The following is a 27,401-nucleotide window of genomic DNA, read 5'->3' as shown; positions in this document are numbered from 1 at the left end:
GACTGTTTCATTCTTGCGATTATTTCTTCAATTCCCTTCCTGCTACCTCTTTTCCTGATTGTATTGACATGTAAAAGTTTAAATGTAACGTAAACCAACATCTTGTTAATCTTTCCTAAGAATAGTCAGAAATAGTAGCCCTTGATAGCCAAGTGGCAATATGCGTTGTTTGGGGGTGAACGTGCAAAAAAAAAAAAAAAAAAAAAATATATATATATATATATATATATATATATATATATATATATATATATATTCGCACGTTCACCCCCAAACAACGCATATTGCCACTTGGCCATAAAGGGCTACTATTTCTGACTATTAAGAATATATATATATATATATATATATATATATATATATATATATATTCTTTGGTAAGTTTCTTTATTTTTACTCTTTTTCCTGGCAAGAAAATGGTACGAAAACAATGATTTAAAGAAACCATACTTAGACGTTTCGTATTTAAAATAAAAATTAAAAAAAATGAAAGGACATTAAAGTTACATTCTTTTCTTTCTTTCTTTCTTTATTTTTATTTTTTATATTTTTTTAGATATAATTCCTTGACAGTTTTGTGTAGATCGAATATGAAATTGCTAAAATAATAACTAATCTGCTTAAAACTTTAAGCCCTGCCAGTTTCGAAAATCTTCGACTTCGTTTTTTTTTTTTTTGTTTTTTGTTTTCCCCCAAAGAGGAAAATTTTGCAGCTGGTTAGAAAGTTTTACAAAATAAAAAAAATAAAAATAAAATTAAAAAAAGAACAAAGACAAAACGAAAGAAATAAACAAAACTGCAATAATGTAAAATTTCCTTTAGGAATTAGAGGAATTCTCCTAAAAATAAAAAAATCTTTCTCGTATGCTTCACGCGTCTATTTGAAAAGCTTTGTTCGTTAGTTCTTTTGCTATTCAGTTTTCTATAACGCTAGCAGGGAGACCCGACGTTGCCCGGGATTGAATGAGAATCAACAAATGTGCCGCATTTTTATGGTCATCGAAATCGGTAGCATCGCCCATTCCTCAATCAAATCAGTTGATTGCTTGCTCAAGTCGAGAACCCACCGTGGAAGCGCACATGCCCCTCTTAAGTGACTTAGTCCACAATAGATTGTAGTGTACATTGCATTGTAGAGAACCTATGGTTGATTTTATGGACTCGAAAACGGCGGGGTCGATTTTTATGAAATTTCACACGAAGGTACTTTATGTGCCTGGCAGTATTCTGAGATATATTTTGTGTCAAAATGTCTTCGATAAGTATCAATAATTTAAATAATCGAATGAAAGCAGAAACAGGCGATTTTGACCAAAGTTAACATCTAACACAGCCTGTGGAAATAATAATAGTCTGCAAAAGAATGAATGCGCACACACACACACACACACACACACACACACATATATATATTAATATAATTGTCCACTGACGCGTGTTTCGTTGTCTGCGACCCATTAGAGTGGCTGAATCTAGCGAGATTCGAAATCGGGACCCCACGGTAATGAGCCTAACCCCTTACCGCTCGTCCATTTCGCACAACTGTTTGGGTATATCGCGATTTACTTAGATATTATTTGTTTTTGTTTTTGCGATACGTTTTGAATGAATTCAGTTATTTACGAAAGTGCATTTTTCCCCCCTAAATGCTAGTTGGGAATAATTTTCCCTTTAACCAATTTAGTACCCCCATATGAGGAGCGGCATATATATAGTTTTCGGGTTTGTATTACTGTACACCTAGATTCTAAAAAGTTACAAAAAACAAATATATAACAAATAAATGTTATAAAAGGCAAGATAAGTTACTTTCTGCCTAACTGGATGTGTTATAGTGTTTTTATTTAATGTAACATGTTTATTCAGCTCGAAAAACATACATTGTTTACCGATGTATTGGAAAATTTAAAATGGCGCCCGACTCTCTCTTTGATAGGGTAAGTTTAGGAAAAGGAGATATAAATAGAATCTAGACAAAATACGGTTAAAAACTCGCTCAATATATGTTAACATGACATAGGCTTACATATAATCAGTATTTTGCTTATTTTTTATTTTTAACTCCTTTTCCCAAACTTACTCTATTAAAGAGAGAGTCGGGCGCCATTTTAAATTTCCCAATACATCGGTAAACAGTGTATGTTTTTCTAGCTGAATGAACATGTTACATTAAATTAAAACACTAAAACACATCTAATTAGGCAGAAAGTAACTTATCTTGCATTTTATAACATTTATTTGTTATATATTTGTTTTTTGTAACTTTTTCGAATCTCAAAACAGGTCTTTTAGGCAAACTTTTTTTTTAACTTGCCTGACGAGGATTGTGGTTCTAACAAACTATCTGTGCGAAACATTAGCATGTCCAGTGTCGCGACCTTGTAAATTTGTTTATATTAAAATATTAGTCAGGGGAGACAACCGAAGCAGCAAAACTGAAGCTGACCTGCAGGACAATATATATATATGTATGTATGTATGTATGTATGTATGTATGTCAGGTCATGTCATATGCTACTGGTACCATGTAACCCAGTACTACCTGCCTCATGGTCAGGTCACCGGCGACTTAACTGGTTCCCCCACCAGACTTGTTTGATGAGGAGGGCGGCTAGTCTCCCTGGAGGATTAAAAACAAGACCTTCCAAAGGGCGAATGAACTCTTTTTCTGGGTCAACGGCCAACTAGCACCGTGTATATTTGTGTGTGTGTATGTGTGTATTGGGGTGGAGAGGGCTCCCGTAAGCCGTGGTGAAGGCAACCTTTCTAGGAGAAGCAAATCTCTGATTTAAAAAACCATAAAGCGGGAGACCAGTACCCGCATTAAGCTGGTCTGCAGTTTAATTTGTTGCTGGCTATCTTGCTCTTGCTTGTTGCTGGATCTCAACATTTTGAACCGAGAGAGAGACTTAGCTGTCGTACAAAGCTAAGACTCTGTAACATCATCTTTGTATAGATACTCCCTCAGGCATTTGGGCTCATGGATTTTAAATGTCTGAGGGAGTGGCACTCGTCTGACAAGACGTTGCAATCATCATGTATGTATGTATGTAGGCTAATTTTGTTATATTTCATTGGTTTGAAAATATGGATGCTTTTTTTTTTTTTACAAATTATCATAAAATTTGAACCATAGAATAGTATTATAATTTTCAAAAATTGCAAATTGTCATGTAGTTTCCATAGCCCATAGATAAGATCATTTCAGTATTCAGTTTGGCTACTAGTAATATATATATATACATATATATATATATATATATATATATATATATATATATATATATATATATATATATATATATAAGATTGTTGAATTTTTATTTATTTTTTTATTAGCGATTAATTTCTTTCTACCCTCGTGTATTAAATAAAGAGTGCCATTCTGAAATTCCATGTAGATTCAGAAGTTCAATAGAAAGATAAGATATACCTTAAAGAGGTCAGAGGTTACATCAACCGAAACGTTGTGAAAATGAGACTCAGATGAGAACAGTAGTCCGAAGAATCCAAATGATACAAATATTTGATTAGATTTGAGAGGGCAGCTCGACAAATCTTTGTTCATATTGAAAATGGCCATGTTTTAGTCTTCAGGGAAGCAGAAGTTCTTTGAAAGATTTGATTTTAGGTATACAGAGGAATAAAGGAACGTTTTTGCAGTGGTGATAGTAAGATAAGTTCTTTCTGGGAGTGTTTTACAGGGAAGAACTAGAAGCTAGCTAGTGCATATATATATATATATATATATATATATTGTATATATATATATATATATATATATATTGTATTTTGTGTACAGAAAGTTGTTAGATGAGATAAGCCATTGGTACCGCCGGTTTCAAGCCAGATAATTAGGATCGTTTTAGATATCCATATCAAGCTCTCTTCAACCAATACTCATCTCTCTCTCTCTCTCACACACACACACACACACACACACACACACACACAATATATATATATATACACACACAATATATATATATATATATATATATATATATATTGTGTGTGTGTGTGTGTGTATCATATACTTATGAATGATAGATGGCGAAGATTTATCTATGTAATTTATGAATGTAGTCATCCAAGTCTGGAAGAAGCCTGCCATTTTCCGTGGCACTTTATGATGCGGCTGTGATTTATTTCCCTCCTCCCCATCCCCCATTCCACCCGTGCGTTTGAATGGTGCTAACATTACTTGCCACCAAAGTTTATTCTATTACAATTTTTTAAAAACCAATCAGATTTATGGGGTCATTATGAATCCCTGTCGCCCATATTTATCCATTTATTTTTTTATTCTTTTCCTATCATTTTCTAAATGATTATTTAAGAATTCGCTTTCTCGGTTCTTTGTTTTTTTTTTGTTTTTTTGTTTTCCTGAGGTTGTTTTCTTCCATTGAACATGAAAGCCTCTTTAAAACTACAGCGGCACGTCATAAAACATGGCGGCTGTGGAGTGAAGTAAACGATGGAAAAGCAGAGAGAGAGAGAGAGTGGGGGGGGGGGGGAGTCGGAAAGGATAAACCAAAAAGAAAAGACGGGTTAATAATAAAAATAAAATATGATTGATGATGGCAATAAGTAAATGGTAATAAAGGCGTTGGTAATGGGGGAGGGGGAGGAGGTTATGCGTGTCTTTCGGAAGACTAAGACGTTTGGAAGAAAGACGGGAAGAAATGTGCGAATGGTTTCTGGAAATAAGCAATAAAGGATTTGCAGGCGAGATTGGCGCCGCTTGTTTGGCTTAGTACAAGACTTGAGAAGCGGTTTTCTTCCTTCCTCTTGTATTAGGAAATGGTAAGTTCTATTTTTATTGTTATGAGACACAGGCACACACACACACACACACACTCACACACACACACACACGTTTGTTTGTTTACAAACAGGCGGTTTGAGCACTGTAAAAGTGGTGGACGGATGTTTGTTTAAATAGACATTCGGACAGGTTATTTGCGGGCATCACTTCTGTCGTCGAGTGGGAGAACTGCCGACTGTCAACACGACGGTTCTAGGTTCAATCCTTGGCTTGGGAGAGGTGCTAGTCTAGCGACACTGATGAGTTGTGATACAACGAAACAGGACTGTATGTTGATGACTACAAATATATTTTAAGCCCCCCTCTTTGGGTAGAGCATTGTCGTAAATAATCTCACCCGCTACTTAATTGGCTGAAAATGCGAAGCTCATTGTTTGTTTGTTTGTTTGTTTGTTTACAAACAGAAGGTTTGAGCACTGTAAAAGTGGTGGACGGATGTTTGTTTAAATAAACATTCAGACAGATTATTTGCGGGCATCGCTTCTGTGGTCGTGTGGGAGAACTGCCGACTGTCAGCACGACGGTTCTAGGTTCAATCCCTGGGCTTGGGAGAGGTGCTAAGTGTCACTGATGAGTTGTGATACAATGAAAAAGGACTGTATGCCGATGACTACAAATATATATAGAAAGAGAGAGAGAGAGATTACCATATTATCCCATTGCCTTACCTGCCATAATGTAGAATTTAGTGCCATATTCCAACACTTACATAAAATACATCATCGCACCCCTCGAATTTCAGAGAATTTTTCATCAACAACACAAAAATACTACACCACCAAACAAATGTAAAGAAGCAAACAAATCCTTGAAACTATTTATATAAAAACGCAAAATCCTACTCTTATCTGGTCGCATTCGGAAATAGTACCAACACACTTCAATGCCTTGGATAACCCGCTCTCTCACACCCAACCCGCTCCTGCCACTGACTCTAGAACTAGTACGCTCTCCTGTTCCCTATGACACTAACCTCTACCCACCACCGCCACAAGCTTCCTGACCCTCACTCGCACCTTCGCTCACAACCCGAAAACTATTTAAATAAATCTACCCATAATTCCCACTGAGCCTCTCACACAAATTCCTGAAGATGTGTAAATGATTACACAAAAACTTAAAAGTTAAAAAAAAAACGCGGACATTTTGAGAAGAAAAAATGCTTGAATCATACATCCATACCTTCGATGCATATACAAAAAAAAAAAATATGGAAAATTGAAAAAAAAGAAAAAGGTATTACAAAATAGAAGCTTTCTGTTGTCTTTAACAATGTCTGTTTAAATGAAAAAATGCTGCCTAGATATATACAATATAAACTGCCGTGTGGCGGAAAAGATAGGAGAGAGAAAAAAGAAAAAAAATGCAGCGTGCTGGATGCGACCATGCAAAAGTTAAGTTAGTACGCGAACACGTTATCGATCAGATCATGACGACATAGATGTTATGCCGTTGCAAATTTAGCTTTTTTAAATGAAACAACGAATTGGCTGTTCATGCATCATTATTTCCTTTAGCCGGTGTAACGTAAAATATTCCCCTGTAAAAAGAGAGAAAAGACTATTTTTAAGATCGGATTTTTTTCGATTTTTATCGGATGACTTTCTGTGCAAGACACATATTTAACACTGCCAGACTTATAAACTACATTTGTATGAAATTTGCAAAAAAAAAGATCAGCTGTTTCAGAACCTTTGAGGAACTCTCTCTCTCTCACACGCACACAGACAGTGACTTCTATATATATATATATATATATATATATATATATATATATATATATATATATATATATATATATGAGATATAGTTTACTTGAAGCATTGTGTGAGATAGGTATATAGAAATTTAGAAGGTTATCACAATGCAAGGAATGAGATGTAGTTGGTGTTGAGGAAGAAAGACGCAAACAAGTAACAATTTGCAAATCAATATGTATATATATATATATATAAATCTCTCTCTCTCTCTCTCTCTCTCTCTCTCTCTCTATATATATATATATATATATATATATATTCAATTGTGTTAAATATCAATATATCTTACTTGAAGAGATCTACTGTGTGTGACAATGTTCCATGATATATTTCAGGGAATTCCCTTTGTCAAATGGTGGATGTTACAGATCTATTCAAGGCAGGCCAGATGGAAGAGTGAAAAAAACAAATAAAAATTGGCTGTGCGGTATATTGCAGCAAATATATAGAAGGGTTATGTGTATATGTATAGCGTGTTTTGAGTAATTAACATTATTGTTATTATTTTATTTTTTTATAATTTGTTTTCTATATAATCTTCTATTTTATTTTATTCTTTTATTTTTTATTTTTTGTTTAGCTTACTTATTAGGTGAAACGACCTGGTCTGTGTAGGTCAAGCGATTCGCTTGCTTGAATGGGTTAAGTATGGAGAGGAGGGAGAGAGGGTGGGTGGGTGTGCTCTTGGCTAACTGAATGCAAATATAGAAAGAGAGGGGAGGACACAAAAGAGGGGGGAGTAAATGGCAATCGTTGTTGATGATGCTAAAATTTATTTATTATTTGACCATTCTGTCGTTTTTATTTAAACTTTAAGCGATTATAAATGAAACGTTGTTTCCTATTCCTATTCACTGGTTAAAATTACAGATATGCGTATATATCAGATATTCGATTAATTTATTTATCCTTTTGTCATGAGTCGCCCTTTGATAATAATGGTTGTTTTCATATGCCAGCTTTGCATATTTGATTATTAATTCTAGGTTATTTATTTTCGTTTTTTTATATATATATATATATATATATTTTTTAAATTTTTTTTTTTTACATGGGGTCACCACTTATCAAGGCCTGAAGACCACTCAGGGATAAGGGTTATTGTGTGTACAGTAATCAATGAGATAGTATTGTAGTTGTCATGATTGGGGTTTGTGGAGCAGGTCGGTAGACTTGGTTGGAGCAGGACAGAGAGGAAAAATAAGAGAGAAAAAGACAATAAATTTTTTTTTGTGGCACATGATAAGGTAAAGCCGTAACAATTACCCACTAGTATGGCATCGAGAGGCCCTACCAGAAGCTAATGCATGGTCCAGAATCCATTCACCAAATGGCAATACAGCAGCCCCGGTACTTTGCACCTGCTGATAGGACAGCCTCCTTAGTGGTTAATCCAAGGTTCGGGTCCCTGACTATCAGGCGGGTAACGTCAGCCCAGATGAAACGTTTACCTCCAGCACCCTTACTAGTGACATGACCACAAGGATAGACATAGAAACAGAAATTTTCCGACATCACAGGCTGGTCTTTACAAAGTACTACCGACCTAGAAAGCAGCATTTTCTTCACCCTTTGTCAGAAAAATCACTCATTGGAAATGACTGAAGGACAAAAAAGGAGAAGCAAGAGTTACTGGAGCTGCCGATAGTTGTTAGTACGGTTAAAACTTATCTTGAAAATGGGAGTGTTTCTATAATCCGTTTGATGGTGGTGGTGGTGTCAGTTATGATATGTAGTTTTAGCTGTTCATCTTGTTGTTATCTAACTTTGGTTTTGTTAACTAATTTGATTTCATTTATATTTATTTTTAATTTAAGTCAATTATTATTTTTATTTTTTAATTTTGTTTAAATGTTATTTAGATATTTTCCTAATATGAAATGTAATTAAGCATATTTAATTGTGTTTTTAGTAGTTAGCTTAATTTGATTAGGTGTTTTAGATTAAATTTAAAATTAAGGTTATTGTGTTTGTGCTAATACTAGTGAGTTAGCCAAGTTATTTAAGAGAGGGGTGTAGTGGTATAGCCACATCTGTTCTGGTAGATTAAGATAGTAGGGTATAATGAGATGGCTATATGCTGTTATATAATGAATGATGAGCCGGGTTCTAGTCTGTTGTTGAGTTCTGGCTGTAGCTTAGATATTAGTCATGATTCCTTTATGTGAAGATTGCCAATGTTGTGTTCTGTGGCTAAAATATCGACTTTGAAAGATCTATTGGCATTTCTGCAGATGTTGACGTGTTTGTGGAATGATGATGCTTGCGTTTGTGTATGTTCTTTGATGCTTATATGTAGGAGTCTCATAGTGCTGCCCATGTAGAATTTTTTGCAGACAGATCATTCTAAGTGGTCGTGGGGCTCATGGGGCAATTAGCCAGTGTGCACGGTGCTGGGCCATTATTACACTTACATTTAGATAGCTGCTGTCTAAGGGATGTCTAAGGGATGGTCCTGAGTGGGCCAGTTGCATATTGAGGCACTCTCTTCTGATAGCCCTGCGGATAGCTATCGTGATCTTGTCGCTGAGGTAGGGCATTTTAAGGAAGCATGTATTGGAAGGGGAGCTTCCTACACGTTTTTTGGGGTTCCAGAGGTGTTTGGTGACAGTGCTGAGGTATCTGTTTGTTTCTAGCACCTGATGGAACTGTTTTGTGCATTCTATCTTGTCTGCTGTTTTATTGCACTTGTTTTGGATGCGGATGACCTCATTCGTTGTATATCCGATTATGGCATTAGTAGGGAGGGCTGACTTATATGAATATGTTTCGGCTGGCTGCCTATCTATAGACTTTTGTGGTGATAGTTCCCTTGTCTGTTTTTTTTTAGGTTAAAATCTAGGAGCGAAAGGGATCCATCAGTGCCAGGGTGTTCAATAGTACCAACACACTTAAATGCCTTGGATAACCCCCCCCAAAAAAAAAAATTACACCACCAAACAAATGTAAAGAAGCAAAAAAATCCTTGAAGCTATTTATATAAAAACGCAAAAACCTACCCTTAACCAGGTCGCATCCTGAAATAATACCAACACACTTAAATGCTTTGGATAACATGCTCTCTCACACCCAACCCATTTCTGCCATTGACTCTAGAACTGGCACACTCTCCCATTCCCTATGACATTAATCCCCTTTACTGCCGCCACAAACCTACTGACCCTCACTCACAGTTTCGCTCACAACCCAACTACTATTTAAATAAATCTACCCATAATTCCCACTGAGCCTCTCACACAAATTCCTGAAGATGTGTAAATGGTTACACGAAAACTTAAAAGTTAATAAAAAACATATATATATATATATATATATATATATATATATATATATATATACACACATGTATATGCATATATGTGTAGATCAGTATCAAAGAATATGATGTAGATGTTCTCAGCATCGGCACGTGATGATGTGAGGATCAGGATGTCATCGACATATCTTGAGAGAAATGTGACCAAATTGCAGGGGTTGAAGGCTCAACATTCTAATCTGTCCATGTATGAAATGGCCAGTATGCCTGAGAGACTGGAACCCATAGGCAGTCCTGTGGTTTGTTTGTATGTTTTGCTGTTTGAAGGTGAAGAATGTGTTATCTACTATTATGAGCAAATGGTAGCCTTCTAAATCTCTTATATATAAAACATTTTGAAAGTTTTAAGTATATTAATCAGCCCAATTATATATGTATTTTGTGGATGTTTCGATGTGCGTACTTATATGTATTTAAGGCGCCTTCTCATTGGCTATATCTTCTTCTTCCTCTTCCTTCCTGCTCTTTCTCCGTGCATACGCATCGACTTCATTACACTGAGGAAGACTGAAGTACGGCCGACAATTTTATTCTTGTAAAAAGAAGTTTTTTTTAATTGCTTTCATAACATTTTGTATTCCTGCACGTCATCAATAGAAAACGAATAAAGAAAAGTTATAAAGTGAAAAATAGATACACACTTTTAGAAGACATTTATTTTGAAAAGAATGTAAAGATATGAAAAGTTTAAATGTTATTTTTAATTTACTTTGTTAAACACCAACAAAGTAAATTAAAAATGATTTTATCATTTCATGACATCTACACTTTTCTAAGCTATATAATTATAAAACTCAAATGACCTTGTAACGATGTATGTAACCCACTTTCCGGTTTACGACATCCGGTTGCGCATGCGTGCATGACCTGCGTACTGAAATATTAACATTATTATTTCGAAATTATTATTTAACATAGGAAGAGTGGAGTTTAAAATAACTTAAACGTAATAGAGAAATGAACAATGTAAAAAAAAAAAAAAAGAAGACAGTATTAACAATTGTTTATTTGGATAATTTAAATACAAAAAAAAAAAAAAAAAAAAAGAACAATTGGGACGCTGAAATATTAACATTATTATTTCGAAATTACTATTTAACATGGGACGAGTGGGATTTAAAATAACTTAGACGTAATACAGAAATAAAACAAAAAAAGAAAAAAGCAGATATATCAAAATTTGAATTTAACTATAATAAGTATTATGGTATCTGTTCAGTGCAAATTTACCTATAAGTATGGCTAACCACTTATAATTCAGTAACTGTAAAAAATTTTTTCCAAAATAATCAATTATAAATAAACAGAACGACTCATAGAAATCTATGTATATTCTTTTTTTCATTTTAATATACTTCCATAGAAATATTTCTGCTATGTAAAAAAAACAACTATTTTCTTTACGTCACAAGTGTCACGCTCATACGTGAATTCCATAGCTAATATCACATACTGACCCAACGGGTCACGAGTAGTCTAGTTTATCTTTAAAAGTTATAAACTTCTATCCTTTTTCGTATTCATATTTTTATATATTTTCATATAGATTTAATCTCTCTCTCTCCCTCCCTCTCTCTCTCTCTCCCTCTATCTCTCTCTCATATATATATATATATATATATATATATATATATATATATATATAATGATTAGTTTTTTTTGGAAAAAGAATTCCAGCAGAGTGCTCAATTAAAAGGAAAATCCAAATTTTAAGAGCGAATATTGGCTGAAGAGAGCTTGATAAGGATACCTTAAACGGGCCTTATTATCGGGCTTGAAACCGACGGTACCAATGACCTGTCTCAACTAACAACTTTCTGTACACAAAATATATATATATATATATATATATATATATATATATATATATATATATATATATATATATTACCAGCTGTTTATATCCGACGTCGCTAAGTTGAAAAATATTGGCGAGCAGAGGGTTTAGTCACATACATTTTAAGATACACAGAATATCCTAACTTCTTACGATTTTCCTGAAAGTGGGTCACATGTTGGGTTTATGGAAACACAAAATACATCAATTTTTGTCTATGAAAATTAAAGTGGAAATAACTTCCACAGTTTAAATAAATAAACTGACTTCTGTTTTTAAAGACACCTGGTGTAGGCTAATAATAATTGAAAATGAATTCAATTAAAACCAAGTACACTTTAAATAATATTTCTAAGTAGAACAATTAAAACAAGTCTATTATAACCATTAATAAGAAGGATCTACTTATTAAAATATATATTCTTTGATATAATATGTAAGTGAGGTTACTTTTGAAATGTAGATTTCCTTTTAATGAATAGCATATGTAGAAATTTCGCTTGAATGTACATGTGTAAACGTCCGTTTTCAGTATGAAAATTAATTTGGGAAATGTTGTGGGGTACAAATCACCCCTATTTGAGAACTAAGTGGAATCAACCAGTCCTATGAATACCACTGGTTTCAGAGACTAAATGGAGACATTCATACCATGTTTAACCGCATGCTACGAACCCGTTCCTCTCATACCACTTTAGTGGCTCCTGTATTCTTTATGATAAATACATATTATATTTTATACACTTTACACTACTTGTGGTTTCTTTCTTTTGTGACCACTAGCATGGGTCTACAACAGGAAACTATATACCTTTGTACATATTGATCAAATTGTGAACAAACTAACAAAACAGACAGGAATACAACTTTATTATAATATTCTAGACTATCTGTGGCCCGTTGGGCCAGTATATGTAATAGCAAGCTATGAAATAGTGATATACAGAATTAATAGATAAAAGTGGTAGTGAGTATACAGAATTAATGTATGAACACAAAAATTGAATGCATGCGCGAAAACAAGCATGGCGACCAATGAAAACAAGACACAATTTTGCATGTGCATTCAGTTTTTGCATATACATGTATATATATATGCATATATCTAATATAGAAAAGGCACTATTTTTTTCCATATTTTCAAACTTTATCTCTTCCAAAACAGAAAGTCACAGAGCAGCGCTAGGGGCCCTCAAATGATTGCATTTTTTATGGACCGTTTTATGGGTCTTTAGCGGGTTAAAATAGTTTTTAAGGGGTTAGAAAAGGTCAGTGGAATCTCAATTTAGAGAGACCCACCTCATCAGACAAAAAAAAAAAAAAAAGCGACACTGTGTCACTTCTTTTTTTAGTCTGATCATCATTTGCATTTATTTTAATTTTTTTTTTTTTTACATTACTTCTTTGGGATTATTATTTGATCAGGAGATCCTATTTATTAAAAAAGATGAAAGAAGGTGATAACATACTACAAACATTAAATTAGTATATAGATACGCTAATTTAATGTTAGTAATATGTTATCACTAGGGATGTGACAGCAGCATATTCTTTTCATTCTTTTGACTCTCGAGTATATATCCGACACAGTTCGACACAGTTAATTAACCGAAAACCACATCAATCTATATAAAAACATAAGATATAAACGTATACATACTCAAGAGTCAAGACAATAAAAAGGATATTCTGTTGTCACAGTCCTAGTTATCACCTTCTATCCTCCTTTGTTAATAAATAGGATCTCGATAAAATAATTTACAATCTGGAAACTATGACACACATACGTACGTACGTTAAAAAGTTAAGAAAACATAAGCAATGTAAAATAATCTAAACGGATTGTTACTTTGATGTCTGTCAGTCTGCGTCACTCGTTTCGTTAAGTTAGAAAGTCAAGTAAAAGAAGAAAACAATTTTTAAGGTAGCATTAGTGTGTCCTCTCTCTTTAGTCTGTTCTCTCCAAATAAAACCGCGAAGAAAACTCTTTCTATCATGAAATGTATTATCAAACAAACCAGACGATTGATTGTCACTCATGAAACGCGATGGCGAGAAGAAGCACCTATATAAAAAAAAAAGATACTCCATATAAACACCCCCACACGTATATATAAAGAAAATTTTGTTTGGTCTATTTTATTAATGCAAATACTAGAAGGAATCGTGAAAATACCACAACGGCATCTTTCATCTGTAATATATTACTGCTGGGCATTTTGTGGATGTTTAGCATGAATGGAGACCCCACGATATTATTTTAACCTTTTTGTAAAAACTTTAAACGTATTTATCTAAGTAATCTGGTTAATGTAGTGACAGAATATATCTGCTTATTACGGTTTAGCTCTAATATCCTTATAGGAATCCGTGACATATTTCCATTATATGGACGCCTGGTGAGAATGGAAACTGATATCATTAAACCATTTCTAGACAGAACAGATACTACCCTTGGATCTTAGCAAGAACACTAAGAAGATATATTTTAGTTTCGTGTACAGCTCAAAAGCGACATCATTTTTGTTTATTCTAATTTTTTTTTTTTTACGTTGAGTTTTCAGTGATCGGGAGATCCTATTTATTAAAAAGGAGGACAGAAGGTGATAACGTATTACAAACATTAAATTAACGTATCTATATACTAATTTAATGTTCGTAGTGTGTTATCACCTTCTATCTTTCCTTTTTAATAAATAGGATCTCCCGATCAAATAATTTATAATCTGGAAATCGTGGCACACATATGTACGTACGTTAAAAATATTACAATGTTAATATATAGATTACAAATAAGCAAAATAAAAATAAGAGCAAAATGATTCCCGGACAACGTCGACTAGAAACAACTAATATAAATTCAAAATCACATACGCTGATAATTTGTTTGGATTTCGATTGGAAAAGGGAAAATTGGAAAGAGAACAAAATGCCTTCCAAATTTTGTTTATTTGATTTAAAAAAAAAAAAAAAAAGAAAAATTCTATCAAAATTTTATTCCTTTTTCTGCAAAATTCTCTTTGAAGCGGATTTATTCGGTTTTTAAATTCCGATTGAAGACGTCAATTAAAATTAATAATTTTTCAATTATTTCCGTTGAGGGATTTTAATTTCATGTCATATGGATGCAATTTTGATTTGGAGAGAAAATTCATTTTTATTTTTAAAAAAATATATTCATTATTTTTCGTTTTTTTTTTTATCAATTCGGGATTTTTAGATTTATGATTGGATTTGCACATGTTTGTATTGCATCATCATCGTCATTATCCTCATTATCTTCATCACCATCATAATCATCATCTTCATAATCATCATAATCAGCCTTATCTTTATGATCATCATTATCTTCGTTATCATCTTCATCATTATCTTCATCATCTTCATAATTCTCATAATCAGCCTCATCATCATTTTCTTCATCATAATCAGCCTCCTCATCATTATCTTCATAATCATCTTCATTATCATTATCATCACTTTCATCATCATTATATTGTATTTAATATGTATTTTAAATGCTGGCAAGTATTATGCAGCTTTTAGAAATTGACTTCCAAACTAGCTCATATTAACAGTTCTTTGACTACCACAAATTTCTTAAAAAAAAAACACCATGTAGTGATCATCATCATCATCATCATCAACCACTATGTAGCGTTAATCATCATTATTACTATCATCGGTTTAACGTCGGTTTTAAATGCTGGCATGTGTTGAAGCGCTTTTACAAATTGACTTCCAAGCTAACTTATCTCTGCCCAGGCCTTTATTTATCCCTTTTTTTCTGAAATCTATCCTTATCATTTCCTCCATGTTTTCAATGTAGTTTTGTCAATGTTAATTGTCTCTCTTGGCAAAATGTAGTGGCGATTGTAACATATTTTTAAGATTGCTAAATTTTGTGCATGATTAAAAGTTTTTTTTTTCTTGCAATTTATTGTCGTCTGCTCAGAAATTGGTGCTTGTATAAAGAGAAGCAACAGATCGATTTTTTAAATATGTCTTTTTTTTTTATTGCCAGCAATAACCCGAGATAAAGAAGGACTTACCTGTTGAATCGTCACCATTTTGGTTTCGTCTTGCTAAATGAAGGTGGGCTAATTTAGCTGGGGGTTTCGGGCCGGGTAGTTATGTCGTTTGTAGACATGTTAGTTTAAGAAAAGATGCATGAATACACAGTTTGATAATTGATCAGTTGTTCAATTTTCATTGACTGGCATAATAATCTAATATATAAATCTCACCTGTCTATTTAAATATATGTATGTATGTTTGTATGTATGTATGTTTGTATGTTTGTTTGTTTGTATGCATGTATGTATGTTTGTTTGTATGTATGCATGTATGTATGTTTGTTTGTATGTATGTTTGTTTGTATGTTTGTATGCATGCATGTATGTATGTTTGAATGTATGTATGTTTGTATGTTTGTATGTTTGTATGTATGTTTGTATGTTTGTATGTATGCATGTATGTATGTTTGTTTGTTTGTATGTATGTTTGTTTGTATGTATGTATGTTTGTATGTTTGTTTGTATGTATGTTTGTATGCATGTTTGTATGTATGCATGTATGTATGTATGTTTGTTTGTATGTATGTATGTTTGTTTGCATGTATGTTTGTATGTATATTTGTATGTTTGTATGTATGTTTGTTTGTATGTATATTTAAATGTATGTATGTTTGTATGTATGTTTGTATGTATGTATATTTGTATGTATGTATGTTTGTATGTATATTTAAATGTATGTTTGTATGTATATTTAAATATATGTATGTATGTATGTTTGTATGTTTGTTTGTATGTATCTATATTTGTATGTATGTATGTATGTTTGCCTAAAACTTTCAACAGAGGCCACGGATTTTCATGAGATCAGTATCATTTTGAAGCTCAACCCTTCGGATGACAAATATTGAAAAATTGGCTAAAAACATTAATTCTTTCACCCTTAACTGGTCACTTTTCTACAGGAAAGGGTCACTTTTTTCACCGATATTTTCGAAAGTCATTCCCTCTTTTCGATTGACTAGCCTTAATTAACACCTTTATCACTTCCGGTGTGGCAATGGCTGCAATGGTAAAGACATCACATTTTTTTTTTCACATTCTTTTCCTCCTTCGCGGTAGGGGTTTGAGCCCACCTGCCTACTACCACTTCTTTTTTTTTTTTTTTTTTTTTTTTTTTTGCTCAACACACACCTCCAAACATCCAGGCAACGCCGGGCACCCAGGCTAGTATTTTATAAAGGCGTATAACTCTCGCCAACTCCAGAGAGTTCATATTTCTTCATCAATCCCAATGTTAATTAAACTATTAAAAGAGAATTATCATTAAGTGTAAAATAGAGGACCCATTAATGAGCTGCCGTTCAGTCCAAAAACTTGTTAGTAAGTACTTGTAAAGTCAAATTCCCGCCAAAGGTGTAATCACTGTCTTCCAGTGGGGGTTATTATATCAACCAATCAGGAGTCCTGTTATGACACAATTGTTTTTTGGGGAGTGTTACTTGGTTGGGGAAACCAGCTTCCTAGTTGGACACAATATCAAATGATAGGCACATGGAAACAGCAACAGGTTGAGATGTCGTTGGCTATAACCGACTGGCATAGTCTCTTCCTGAGTCATTGCGTCGTTACAGGCAGCATTTCCAGTGTCGGTATTAAATGGCAGGGATCGCATGCTGAAATTGAACGCTTGTACAAAAATAGCAAACAAATGCATTTTTATAAAAATATTTATTAACGTTTAACAATGGAAGAGCATATTTAGTCGTTGACCCATGTGTGCGGCAAAACTACTATTTACGTCTGTCACGTACGAGATGCAAGCTCCAACTGGTTAGAAACGATACAATTATATATTTAGTTCTCTCTTTCTTCATTGAAAGAGAAAGAAAGGGAGTGAAAGGGGGTGAAAAAGAGAAAAAGAAAGACATTCATACATAACGTTTAAAAATTATTTTGTTTTTGCATCCAATCATGAGTTCTTTTGGGTTTAACCTTTCAAATTCTAAGGTCTCATATAGTTTTGACTTAGTTCAATATTATAAACAACTGTCACTCTTGGCTTGATTCATACCTAATTGACAATAGTTACTGAAGCCGTCACGTTTTTTAATAATAACGCCTTTCTTTCTCGCCTCCGCACAAATAGTCAGTCACAAGTTAGGTATAAGGTTTATTAATGTAGAAGCCCAGCTCCCTCAAAACAGGCGCTCTTCATTATACCACACTGTCTTATCTGTGTTATTTCTGGCAGGAGACCTTCCATATAAGATGGTTCCAGAAGATCCTTGGCATCACATAAAAGGACAAAGTGCCATACACAGAAGTGTTGGGAAGGACACATCATTCGAACCCGACATAAACTACCACATAGAATCCTCGAAGGTCATTTATTCCAAGTTTGACACAGTGTCAGTCGGTAGAGGAAGCGTTTTAAAAACCGCATCAAGAGATCCCTGAAGAGGTGACGAATAGACCTCACTTCACTAGAGAAACTTGTTTCCTGTCGACATTTCAGGTGCTCTCTCTACTTCGACGGAGTGGACTGTATTGAGGAGCAGCAAATGCAGGAGCATACAGCAAAGCATGGGGCATGCTAGCCAGCTCATCTCTGCTTCACCCTGCACCTCCTTCACATGTTTGATCTCTGACCATACCTGTGGGTCTAGGATTTTTTTTTTTTTTTTTTTTACATGGAGGTCACCACTTATCAAAGCCAGGAAACCACTCGGGGATAAGGATTATTGCATGTACAGTAATCAATGGGATAGTATCGTAGTGATCGTTAGTACTAGAGATTTGATAAAGTGTCTTACTTAAGGGGGGCGATTCATCAGGAAATTGTTTATGTTGAACTTGAAGACATCCAAGTTGTAGTCAGGTGGGAAACAGGCACACGGAAGAGAGTTCCACAGGCGTGCACTTCCGGGAAAGAAGCTTTGTTCATGGAATCTACGTTTTGATTTAGGCATAGGTAAAGAGTGGGGAAAAATTGGCGAGGGGGGACTAGAGATTGGAGTTCGGACGAGCACTCGCCATGGAAATAACATTAAAACAAAGACAGGCTCGCAACGTCTCTTCTGTGGGAGAGAGGTTGTAGGGAAGAGAAAAGGGCATCTCCCACTAAGCCATGAAGTCTTTTTTGTACTCTGTCAAGGAAGGATAGGCTGTTCTTAGCTGCTCCAGCTTTGACTATTTAACATTAGCAGGCCCACAAGAAGATCGTTATTATTGGATAACGATGAACAACCAAGAAGACTTCTGTAAAATACTTTCGCTAATACACTTTTTGAATCGGCCAAAACTTTTGCACCAAATTCAATAATAAAACAAACGTCGCCATGTTTTTTTTTTTTTGTCCACCTGCTTTCGCGATTTCTGAAGTCTCTTCATTTGATATCGTTTCTTGATATCCCATTTTTTTTTCTGACAAAGATGGGAATTGCTTTTTAAGAAAAAGTTTTTTCTGAAGGCTAAGAAAGAAACTAAATGAAATATTAATAATTTAAAAAGAAAAGAAAAGAATGGAAACAAAAACGGCATCTGCTACTTGTCCGTTTGAATAAAGATGGAATTCCTTGACACAAAAAAAGCTTTTGCTCAATTAGGAAGAGCATCTGGCGTTTTTGAGTTTCTCAGATAATGATGACATCACACGTTGATCTTTACTGTTTCTCTTTAATGCATAGTTTACAAAAAAGAATGAATTAGTATAACATATATATATATATACTAGCTGGGCGCCCGGCATTGCCCAGTCGCACAATACGCTTAAATATGATATTGTAATTTATGCAGATTGTGTATGTATTATAGAATTAATTCTCAATTGAATATTATATTTTACGAGGAAGAATTTTCCCGATGGACTAATTCACAGAAAAAAAAATTTTCTTTAAAATAATAATGATAATGTCGTTCATCAAATTCCATTTACAATATCACGTCAGCTGATATTTGGGTTTGACATTTGTAAAAATTGTCTTTCTTCTTATAGAGGAAAAAGAAGAATTTTGACAGGGGAATATTTTACATTACACCGGTGTAACCTTGGCCAGTGTAATGTAGAATATTCCCTTGTAAAAATTCTTTTTTTTATCTATAAAAGAAGAAAGACTATTTTTCAGATTTTTTTGATTTTCGATACTTATTGGATGAATTTCGGTACAAAACATATCTAAGAACACTGCCAGACATATAAATTACATTTGTGTGAAATTTGCCGTAGATAGGTGCAGCCGTTTCAGAATCTTTGATGAAGAAACTCTCTCTCTCTCTCTCTCTCTCTCTCTCTCTCTCTCTCTCTCTCACACAGTGATTTTTATATAATAGTAGAAATAGAGATACTAGTAGATGTACCTGGCGTTAGCTGTTATTAAAAGAAATTCCTTTAAAAAATGAAAAAGTGGACAAAAACTGAGACACGTGCATGCAAGTATTATGTTTTTCTAAAGAGTTCACTTGTAAAAGAAATAATACTCAAGCAGAGATTGAAACCAAAATCTAAAGACAGTGAGTCAAGTACGATAACCTGTAGACCAGCTCTTTAAATCTTTAAAAGGTGTTTTCAGACCTACTGATTCTTAACATAATGTGAGCGATTCGCACATGCGCTAGCATGAAACAGATGACAAACAGATAAAAATCCGATGACCTCCCCTCCCAATTTTCTTGTTTTTAAATTTTTTTTATCAATTATGCCTGGTACTACTTTAAACCAGTCCTTAAATAAGATTCTCCAATCCAAAAACATAAGCCGACTTCACAATTCCCATTATTGGAACTTAATTATAAGGTGAAGCTCGAAGGTTCTACCTCGAGGTATCTAAAGCAAAAAAACAAAACAAAAAAACAAACAAACAAACAAAAAAAAACTTCCATGGATTAACATGGGAGGGGAAACTATCTTCAAGTACTATCCCAAGTATCCATTTTTCAATTTTGACTCCTTAGCAGCCGTTTTTTCGCGATGAAAACGGATTAAGAAGTTTTCCACATTTCTGAATACCCTATATACCAAATTTCAAGTCAATAGATTAAAAATACGTTGAGTATATAGGTTGGGAAGTGTCCTCTCACACACACACACACACACATACACACTTTCACTTTCACTTTTATAAATATGCTTGCAAATGTGCCCGGCCTTGCCTTGTGTTAAACGTAACATTAAATTTCTTTAAAAAAAAATGAAGTAAAAAGAAACAGGAAACAAACTGAGACATGTGCAAGTATTATGGCTTTTTTTTCTGAACAGTTCACTCCTTATAAGTAAAAAAAAAAAAAAATACTTGAGCTGAGATCGAAACCAAAACCTAAAGACAGTGAGTTAAGTACAATAACCATTAGACCAGCATGACACGATCTTTAAAAGGTCTTTTCAAACTGCTTACTCTTAACATAAGTAATTTGTTATGTGAACTATTCACACGTGCGCATGCGGGGAAAAAGTTAGCACACAGATAAAAATCCCATGATGTATCAAATTTTCAATTTTGACCCTTAGCAGTCGATTTCTCGATTTAAAAACGGATTTAAAAGTTTTCCACGTGTCTGAATACCCTATATACCAAATTTCAAGCCTGTAGATAAAAAATTCGTTGAGTATATAAGTTGAGAAGTGCCCTCACACACACACATACAGACATATTCTCACATTTATAAATATATAGATGACGCTTAATTGAGTTTTCATACAAATCGAAGTTAGTGATTATTTTTCAAACAAGCAGTTTCCATGGAAATAAGGATGAAGAAGCGAGAAAGTTTTAAGGCAAATACTGAGGATTATGAGTATTCTATTTCTTGCCCATAACTTAAAGAAAATAAAACAGTAACTTCCGCAGGCGCCTCTGTCCTATAAAAGAAATAAATTTTAGCTAAAGGCTCAACTATTGTTCTCTTTATCACCAGAAACGTGGAGGCTGGGAAGAAGTGGGATAGATGCTTATTTACCTCCTTAGGGAATTTGAACTCCACAATCATCACATCCTCTGCTCACCGAAATAAAACAACACACATGTAATCAATTCTTGCATTTCCATATGGACCACTTCCTGCGTTTATATATGGACCACATAAACATGGAATGAATTATAAATGTACAGGCTGTCCCTATCCGCCATTGCACGAGAATCTTTTTACTTGCATTTTTGTCTTTTTTTTTTTACCAAATTCTTACTTTTTGAATGAAACTCGCTTCAGACAAGGTGTGAAGCCATCTATATATATATAAAAGCAAAAATGTGTGTATGTATTTTTGTGTATGTCCGCCAAAGGCTTTTTTCGCCAGGCTTCTCGGTCGGCTCACTCCTTCTTAAAACTTTTTATATCACGTCTAAATCATAATATCTACGACTTAAGACCAGGGGTCGCAGCTATCTTTGATTTGCCCGACTTTTATGCGCTATTTTTGAGATATTTTTTGATCGCCCCTGTCTTCGTTACGCTTTTCAGTACAAAAAATGCGAATGATGGGGCGGGGGAAACAGAAACTGGCTTGCAGCGCAAAACTAGGTCAAACATCACGCGACTTCTTTCTTACACCTGTCAATTTCACTGTATGAACGTTAAATTTTGACAGCTTTCACTTCCTCTCCCCTCGTGGCCGAGATGGTTAGGTGTCTGAGTTTTTCCCTTACGTTTCCACCTTCACGTCAAGGCTTCGGGTTCGAGAGCCTCCCTTCCTACTACCTACTAAAACTTTTCTTTTTCTTTTACACCTCCAAACACCGGGTCAACGTTTTCTTTTAAAACAGCGTTGTTTTGATCGACCCCCCCCCAACACACACACACCTCCAAACACCCAAGCAACGCCAGGTATCCCCGCTAGTCTAATATATAAAAGACAAAATGGACGCACGTTTGTGTATGTCCACAAAAGGTTTTTTGTGTTGGGGTTCTTGCATCAGTTAGATTCCAGGAGAAGTTTTCTTATACTTCCTAGATCGTAATATCTCAGATTCGCAAACAGACACGGTTTCTTTCATTTTTTGGATTGAGTTTTAAAAAATTCCCACCATCTTGTGGTGTCGGCTGTTTGTTTGTCTTTTTCGTATAAATAAAAATAAAGCGAAACCATTAGAACACAAACGCCAACTCCCGGCCTTTACCCGGGTAATATCTGTTCTGTAATTCGTTCTTGGTTAATGTAGGGGAAACCCTTCATACTGAGACAATTACTGTTTATTTGGATACTGCCAGAGTGCCCCCTTTTTGGGGGGAGCTGCATTTCCCCGACATTAAAAACGACCTTTGTGGCTGGTTTGAAAGCAACGCCATTTCTTCAAGTCATTATTTTGATTGACTACGTTTAATTTGAACTCTTTACACTTCCGGTCGCGTCATGGCGTGGCGGTAAGACGTTAGATTTTCTTTCGCTTTCTTTTTCACCTTCGCGTCATGGGTTCGAGCCTGCCACTTTTGTTTTTTTTTGTTTTTTTTTTATACCTCCAAACACTCGGGCAACGAGTTGGAATCCACAGAGCAAAAGATTCTTCACATGTTGACACGGAGAAAACATATGCGAAGTTGCTACAGAAAAGGTTTAATTTTTATGGAGCAATTCTGGTTTCTGATTGGTTGGTAGCAGAACGTGAATTAATTTGATTCATCAGTTCCTATCAGCAGCGTTTATAAATAGAATCTCCCAACTGTGAGAGACCATACCCCTCATTTCTCAAAAATATTGCAACAGACATATCAATGACAAAAATCGAAAAGTCAACTTTATTATAAAGATATACATAAACTATGGATATACATAAACTATAGATATACATAAACTGGCGACATTTTCAAAAGGAGAACACTTAAGTATTTCTAATTGTTATTTGGCTAACCCAGGTAATGAAGCCTCCTGAACATGAATCAACCTTCAACAAAATAAAATGGCTACTCAAATCAAATATCGATTTTGTATGAACGTTACGTTATCTAACAAGAACAGCACCCATGTAAACGGGTGTATGCATTTCGTGTTTGTTTGTGACGTGTCCTAAATGTGTTACTAAATGTCTATTAGTGGTTCTTCACTTTCTGAACCCGTTTTGTTTCGTGATCATCTAATGTTCATATGCGTGCGTGTGGGTGTCCTATGTGTATTTTCGACATACCTTTATCTTCTCTGCTCACTGAACCTGGTCCATCCTGACTTCATCTTACTCTTGGAGACGGCTGGAACCTTTTGGACGAAACACATTGACTCCAAGGCGATGATTGCTTTTCATAATAGTTTTTATTTCACTTGTTGTGAAAATGAAAATGGAAAGTGAGTTTCTTTGTTTGTGGTCTTTACAGTCTACATTGAGAGACACGTCATACCTTCCCAAGAGGAGAGGAGAGACAACCGTAAAAGCCCAACCGCTCTGCTTCAATTTCAAGTTTCAACTCTCTGATCTCCAGCTAACCTAATCATGTGATTCATTCATAGATCCGATCAGTTCACCAGACCTTCCGGTAAACTTGTCTATGATCTAACTTTGTCATATTTTGACAGGTTTTATGAAAACATCATCATATCCATCTCTTGTCTACCTCTCCAGTTAGATAGATAGATAGATAGAGATGGACAATTTATTCTGTTCTACCTATTTCATAACACGAATGAAACATATCGATAACAAAAACATATCGATAACAAAAAACTGATTTTACTTTATTATATAGATGTGTACAGATTGTCAATGAAACTTTCGTGGAGTAATATGCACGTTTGAATATCTAACACCTATTTCCGAATACGTTATTATCTTTTGCTCCTCCATCCTTGTTTTTTTGGTGTTTCTACAATTTCTTATTGAGATGTGACACCTATTCAACATTGTCCCCGGGAGGGGGGAGAGAATACTTCTGGTAACACCCCCCCTCGACGAACACTTCTTAGTATTTAACTAAATTATACGTACCATCACATTCTCTCATGCACCAAAATAAATGGTGTTACAGTGAACCACTTTTCGCGTTCATCACTCCGTTTCCCCACCCTCACTGCCTTTCCGAGGATTCTTCCTTCAGCATCCTCATCTTCGCTCAATACTTCTAAATATCCTTTACATTTTCTGGGGTGAATGCGTCTGTTTCTTTCTTCGAAACACTTACAATCAAATAATTGAAACCACTTTTTCTTTCTTTCTTTTTTTTTTTTGTTTGTATTAAATAATAATCCTTATTAATTCGTTTTTTTTTGTAAATTTTAATTATTTTAAGGAATTTAACATGACGTTTAATACCAGGCAACGCCGGGTACATATGCTAGTACTATATAAATAAAACAGTAGATGCATGTATGTATATATGTATGTATGTATGAGGTGTGCGGCAGATTATGTCTGAGCAGAGCTGGGCTGATAAGCCACCAGACTCCTCATAAGCGAAGTGGGCCACCACTTGTGTTACCAGATCTGATCTGTGTCAACTGCGGGCAGACGTACAAAACAGCAGGTGGTTTGAAGCGGCATTTGATTATACATAAAAGTGACCATCAAGAAGATGCTGCTAGTGGCGCACATGTCTGCACAATGTGGGCCATAGAATGCCAGAGTTTGGCAGGGCTTAAAAGCCACCTTCGTGCGCGCCATCACTGAATGTTTTTGTGTTTCTGTATATCTTTTGTTTTTGTACTATATCAAGTAATGGCAATGTTCGAAAACGAATTTTCTGCCATCATCATGTGTGTGTGTATGTATGTGTGTGCATGCATGCATGTGTCTGAAAATATGTAACCGATAAACTATAAAACTACCGATCGTATAACACTGAAATTAACGGAAAATAGTAATCATACACCAAGGATGGTTTTGAACAAGTAAAATCTTTGTTTGGATGGATAAATGTATGCAAGGTGAAATGCAAAATGTTCATTACAACTTGCTGACATACTTCTATTACTTTTGCTCATGCGCAAATTCATTCATAGTTTGAAGTGGTTTAATTTTAAATCTTTCTCATCTTTGTCGATAGCTCAAATGGTAGGGAAAGTGGCTGAGGAGCTAAATTCTTTGGTTTCGATTCTAGCTGATAGTAACCAAATAATTTTTTTATTAACTTTTGAAATCAGTACTATATATTAAGTACAATATAATATTCAACAGAGAATTGGTTCTGTAATAATAATACGAAAGCTGCATGAATTAGAATATATTTAAGCGTATTTACTACTGGGCAAAGCCAGGTGCCCCTTGCTAGTACTAAATAAATTTAAACTTGAAATGATTTTTTATTTATTGATATTTAACAAAAACAAGATAAAACCATATTTATCGCCAATTTGTCATCGCATTATTTTCAGGCCACTAAGCTGTAGTTTTACCGATTAGGATTAAACTACAAAATTTAGGATAAACGCTATCATGGAATGCATTGTGGAATTGTGGGTAGATGTTTGTGTGCGTTTATGCAACGGCAGAACTATAAGGGAAAGGATCTTTTTACACAGGCTCCTTCAGTCTTTGACAGACTATGGATACCCACGTAGGGGTGCCTGTGCATGAAATTTTTGTGGCAGGAGTTGCTCAATCCCCAACCACACCTCGCCTGAGTCGATATTGTTAAATACCAGTCGCAAGTGGAGTGTATGTACAGGACGACTGGAAACAAATACAAAGATAAGCAGAGAGCACATACAGCGCCTAGAATTCCCAAATGGTCACCATCTGGTACTAGCCAGGTTTAATGTTGCTTAACTTCAGTGATCTGACGAGAACTGGTGTGTCAACATGATTATGCTGTATATAGGGAAACGATCTTTTTATGCAAATACTTAATGATGTAAATGGATTCCACCATCTTTAATAAGTAATGAAATGTAATGGGTTTTTTTTTTAGCGGAGGGGAAAGGGTAATCACTCTGAACAAGGCATGAAGCCACTTGATGTAAGGAACTAGAAAAATATACCACTTCAAAGTCAAAATCGAACTAACGGTAAGTTTTAGATGGATAGAGTCTGACTCATAAAACAGCAATTCCTTCCCCTTTGTCAGAAAAATCGCTAATGGAATGTGAGGACTAAAGGACAAAATAAGGGAAACAAGGTTCACTTTCTACTCCCCTTAAATATTATGGTATACTATACGATTGTTATCCCTATGCTTTTGTATAGGTGCGAGACCTGGACTGTTTATCGGTGTGAGCTCAATAAACTAGAAAAATTCCACCAGCAAAAGTTTTGCGATATACTGAAGATCAAATGGCAAACAACACAAGCGTTCTTAAAAGAATAAACAGTATTTATGTAGAAGGTTCTATTGCTAATTGCTCGCGAGGTAAGCTTGCCGTGATGGCATCCTTAGCGAGTATAAAATTGCTACTTGTGAGATATTGGCTTGGGTTATAGGTAGTCTTGATGACCACATCCTTTGTTTCAGACAAAGTAGGTTTGTTTCACTGTCGGATTCCGCCACGGTTTGCTTGATCTGTGTTAGTTAATACACTTTCTTGTGTGTGCGGTGTGTTTGTTCAGTTAGTAGAGTGCTCGCCTCGCATGCAAGAGGCTTGGGTTTCGAATCCCAAGTTCAGATGTGTCCAACTGATGAGCCTAAATGATGGCGAAACTCGAGTTTTGGGCTTTCGGTTTCCTGGCTGTCATGGTGAGCTGCAACGTTGTCTGGCTGTGGAAATAATTATATATATATATATATATATATATAT

General features: G+C 34.8%; 1 protein-coding gene and 1 pseudogene across 5 annotated transcripts in view; one reads left to right on the top strand and one right to left on the bottom strand.

Moving 5' to 3' along the window:
• Positions 1-27,401, top strand: part of LOC145296137 (alpha-(1,6)-fucosyltransferase-like) — an 884,509-nt gene that overhangs the window by 510,614 nt on the left and 346,494 nt on the right. The window lies entirely within an intron of this gene.
• LOC145296349 (5S ribosomal RNA) lies at positions 26,371-26,486 on the bottom strand (annotated as a pseudogene).

Source organism: Euprymna scolopes, chromosome 16 (genome assembly GCF_053919585.1).
Source record: "Euprymna scolopes isolate OS-2025 chromosome 16, ASM5391958v1, whole genome shotgun sequence".
NCBI classification, from domain to species: Eukaryota; Metazoa; Mollusca; class Cephalopoda; order Sepiida; family Sepiolidae; genus Euprymna; species Euprymna scolopes.
This window is presented reverse-complemented; position numbering and strand designations above follow the sequence as displayed.